Source organism: Nycticebus coucang, chromosome 14, assembly GCF_027406575.1.
Source record: "Nycticebus coucang isolate mNycCou1 chromosome 14, mNycCou1.pri, whole genome shotgun sequence".
In the NCBI taxonomy this organism is placed as follows: Eukaryota; Metazoa; Chordata; class Mammalia; order Primates; family Lorisidae; genus Nycticebus; species Nycticebus coucang.
This window is the reverse complement of record NC_069793.1, coordinates 94300276-94305438: the sequence shown is the minus strand read 5'-3', so window position 1 is coordinate 94305438 and position 5163 is coordinate 94300276.

Sequence of the window (5163 nt, the reverse complement as noted above, 5' to 3'; positions counted from 1 at the left end):
TAAAGGAAAGAAAATTGGGAGAAAAACAGATGCAAACATTAGAGGAGTTCTAATATCCAAGTGGAAGTTAATGTACAGAGGAAAAGGAGCAGACGAAGTCACCAAAGACGCAACTCAAAACATTTCCAAACATGAAAGAACTTGATACTGAGGTTGATAAAATTAAAGAACATCAGGCCAAAGAAAAGCCTCTGTAGATGAGAGAGAGAGAGAAACCACTCCACCAACAAGTCAATACACACAACACAACACACACCAAACAGGTCATCAGGAGCAGTATCTGCATCCTTATACCCATAAAACTATTCCAAAAGTTAATAATCCCCTCTCCGAAAACATAGAATTAAAGGCATATGTAAAATCAGAATTAAAATGTACAATTAACATATAAAAGTAAAAATAATGTAAGATAATTGTTTGCCTCTAGATGAAGTGTTTAATAGTTTTCTAAATATAAAAGGCTTAAAAGATATTAAAAAGAAAAAGATTAGGCGGCGCCTGTGGCTCAGTGAGTAGGGCGCCGGCCCCATATGCCGAGGGTGGCGGGTTCAAACCCAGCCCTGGCCAAACTGCAACCAAAAAATAGCCGGGCGTTGTGGCGGGCGCCTGTAGTCCCAGCTGCTCGGGAGGCTGAGGCAAGAGAATCGCGTAAGCCCAAGAGTTAGAGGTTGCTGTGAGCCGTGTGACGCCACAGCACTCTACCAAGGGCGGTACAGTGAGACTCTGTCTCTACAAAAAAAAAAAAAAGAAAAAGAAAAAGATTAAACAACATAAAGCATTGCAATATGTCAAAAACATTTTATTAAATAAAATTAAATGGCAAATGAAAAAGCTATTGAAATATCTAACAAAGTTAATATGTAAAATATTCATATAATGTCTAAAAGTTTGTAGACTATGTAAAACATATACGTGTAATATGGAGTGTTCATATTAGTAGATGAGAAAACGCACAGGACCCTATTAGAGAAAAATGGGGAAAGGATATGAATTAATGTATATGGTGAAATCAAAATGACTAATATTCATGGGAAAAAATCTACCTGAGTGTTAAACCAAGAAATGTAAATTAAAACTTGAGCTACACTTTTTACAAATCAAGTGAGCAAAAGCTTCTTTTTCATGTAAAGTTGGTCCAGTTTGAGGATGCAAAGTATATGTTCTTTCTGGAAAGTTTTGGCAATATATGTTAAAGATCTTAAAATTAAAATCCTACAATAAAGTAATTCCCTTTGTAAGTATTAATCTGAGGAACGTCATTCAACCATTATTTTACTGAGTATACTGTCTTAGGTACTAAAATATAGGCCATATATTTAAGGGTAAATGATTAGTAACAATTGTGGAAAAGTGAAAACAAAATAATTGTCCAATGATAGGGGAAAACTTGAATCGCTTGTCTCCATAAAATGAAAATTTTTTCAGCTATTAAATGGTTATAAATTATTTTTGATGAATGGCAAATAGATTTTCTAACTTGAGAAGTTTGAACACAGCATTTAGATAATGACTGTTAGATCAGAAGAAACAATAGCTAATGTCTGAGGCATTTTTGTCAACCATCTCCCATTGCAATAATAGATTTGAAATATACATGCAGCATTAAAATAACAAAAAAATAAAAATAAAAAAGTATGTATGCAACATGAAAAGCTGTCCAGTTGTTCTACAATCTGGGCAAGGGCTGCAACTGTTAAACTTCACTTCCTTTGTCACCTTCCCCAGTGTAACCGCCCCCACTACACACACACACAGACACACACACAGAGCAAGAAAGCTTAAGAGACATTATTATTATTATTATTATTTTGCAGTTTTTGGCCGGTGCTGGGTTTGAACCCACCACCTCCAACATATGGGGCCAGCGCCCTGCTCCTTTGAGCCACAGGTGCCGCAGAAGAGACATTATTTTTAAGAGACCTGAAGAAAAGACTTCCTAGTTTTCAGAAATCCATCAATTTTGGGGGACCAAGTATTATTTTTAATTCTTCTAATAAGAAAAAAATGTTTTTCTTCAGAACTGTTAAGTTCCTTAGTGAAGAATTCAATGTCACTGTGATTACCACGGATTAGGATAGAAAGGAAGTGCGTGACGTGATAGTGTAATTGTTCTCTGCTGGTAACTGTGGCTCCAACTCAAAGAAGCAACAACCATATGAGACACAGGGAGAAGTGACACATTTGGCCAGAACAATAAAGAATCTGCTCTGTCATTGTACCTGGCAAATTCTGAGCAGTTTTGTTTTGAGCACAGAAACAGTTATAAATCAGAGTAATTCCTTTTGATGTATGACATCTGAAGACTACATATGTGGAGACATTGCCTCATCCTTAGAATCTTTAGAAATATAGAAAGGAAATAGTTTATAAAGCAAATACAAAATGCTTGACTCAAGGCTTATTTTACTTGTGTATTCAATAAGAAATGGGATCTTGTGTGATTTCCATAGCATTTAATTATTTCTTAGAGGAAAGTTCCTCAGCATGGTATTTAAGTTTGTTTTTCTAAGTTGTCTCACTTTTTTCATGTCTTAAGAGCAAGTTTTCAGATAGAAAGAATGAAATATTTGATTACATAGTCCAAAAATACAAAGAATGTATAATAAAATCATTGTAGAACAATTTTTAAGATTGAATAATTAGGGTGACATGGGAAGACTATCATAGGATACAGTTAGTCTTGTCACTTGTAGATTCTTCAAGGTCTAGCGTGGGTGATGACCCCGTGAGTGGGACAGAAGGCCAGCTGGGTCCTTGGGTTCTTCTGTAAGGAAGGGAAGGAGAGGGTAGGAAGCCTCGCTGGGGTGTCACGGTGGATTACCGTCATCTCCAGCAGGCACTGAACGGATGTCTGGAGAGGAGGAGATGTGATAGTCGATGGTAACCAGAATAACTTCACCACCCTTGGTAGAAGACAGATAATCATGAGAAACTTAGTTTCAGGAGAATGGTGATCAACTTAACAGGTTGGGTTTCAGGGGCTCAGGGGAACCATCCAAGGAGGAGAAGCAAAGCAGAAGCTTAGGAGAAAATATTGGAGAAAGGTGACAATAAACAAAGTGTTTAGAGGGAGGAATGAGTGTGTAGTAACGAAAGTGCTGAACACACACAGGAAATTTAAAGGGAGAGAAAAAGAAAGTTAAGAGACTTGAACTTTGAGATAAGTCTTTATTTGTGTGGGAGAGGAGGTGGAACTAAGGAAAAAGGAAAGAACCAGAGAGTTAAAAGGAATGTTACTGCCTTAGGCTTTGGGGGAGGAAAAAGGAAGATTTTTTTTTTTTTTTTGAGGCAGAGTCTCAAGCTGTTGCCCTGGGTAGAGTGCTGTGGCATCACAGCTCACAGCAACCTCAAACTCTTGGTTTAAGCGACTCTCTGGTCTTAGCCACTAGAGTAGCTGGGACTCCAGGTGTCCGGGCCGGGTTCGAACCTGACAGCGGGTACATGTGGCTGGCGTCCTAACCACTGGGCTATGGGCACTGAGGCAGGAACATGTTTCTTGAACCAATGTGGAGAGGTCAAGTGTAATGCTTGGGGCAGCATTTGGGAGGCAAGTTGATGATTTATAGAGAACGTGGTCAGTAGCCAGGTGGGAGCAGAACCTGAAGAGGTAGGGCGGTGGAGAGAGAGGAGAGGAAGTGGGTTTGTGAATGTAGACGATTTCATTGATGTTTTTGACACATTCAGTACTGAAAGAAAGGTGAAAGGACAGTAACTTAAATCAGAAGATTGATGACTGATGATTTAATAATGATAAAGATGATCAGGTTATTTAATTGACCATAGTCTTGAAGCAAGTAAGAGATGTTGGTTTAAGCGCAAATGGGGATGTTCATTATCCCTGGAGGACTGTGTCTCATCTTCCCCTGAGAGGAGAACAGTAAGAAAGATGGGGCGTAACTAAGAAGAGAGAAGGCAATGGGTGCCCAATGGCCTCCCTCAATTACTTCTTTAATAAAAATATTTTGAGGGCCTACAATTTAAGGTACCAAGATTCTTTGGAAAAGTCTATGATGAACAAGACACAAATCGGGCTCTTGAAATACTTTTATATGAAAGAAAAGACAAGTGGACTTAACTGTAGAGGCTGAGAACACATCTCTATACCTCGGTTTCTTCCTCTATAAAAATGAGGGTAACCATAGTACCAGTTGCATTGAGAGTTGTGAGTTTGGATTGGGATATTGTATAGAAAGTGCCTAATAAGGGGTCTGGTAAAATGAAGTACTAAATTACAGCGACTCTTTCTGTTCACATTATGTAAAGTAGAAACCATAAGTTGCAAAGAGAATATAGGAAGTGAGAGAAGGGAATGGTGTTTGGTTGGGGCAGTGAAGGAAAATAAGTGGTGAAGTTCATGGACTTAGGAAGGAGTGGAATTTAAGAACTGAAAAGAAAGGGAAATTTTGGAAGGGAAAAAGTGGCAAGAGAGAAAGAATTTGAAGTTTTAATAGCATAAAGTCACAACTCAGGGAAGATTTTAAGACATGTTTAAATAAAATAGGCATTCAGTTAGAAACTGTATCTCATCTGAAAAAAGTTTTCAGCATCCCAGTTTTTTTATAGCTTCTATTTCTTAGCATCCTAACAGAATTATTTGGCCTACTGGGGAAATCCAGTTTAGGAATCAAATACTGTTTACTATCCTTTACCACTCCTATGTTCTCGTTTCCTTTTTTATTCAGGATAGATTCAATATTACATCCTCTATCCAAATCATCAACTTCCATGTCCTTTTCTCCCTGAGTTATACTTTCCTGGAAAAATCATAACCCTGCTGGGATTTTACTATTTTCTCACTTCATATCTTTTGGATGGCCCTCTTTATGGGGAAAAATTATTTCATGCAAGATTCGTTGGTGTAAGGCTACTACCAGTTGTTCAAGGCATGGGGACAAAGACTACAAAGTACAAATTCTTTGTTATTTTTTTTTACTACTTCTACTTCCTTTAATTCCAATTTGCTGCCTTCATTTGAATGTTTAGTTCATTTATTTTCAATCATTTTTCTTATTTATATTTATTTATTTATTGTTGGGGATTCATTGAGGGTACAATAAGCCAGGTTACACTGATTGCATTTGTTAGGTAAAATCCCTCTTGCAATCATGTCTTGCTCCCAAAAGGTGTGGCACACACCAAGGCCCCACCCCTCCCTCCTTCCCT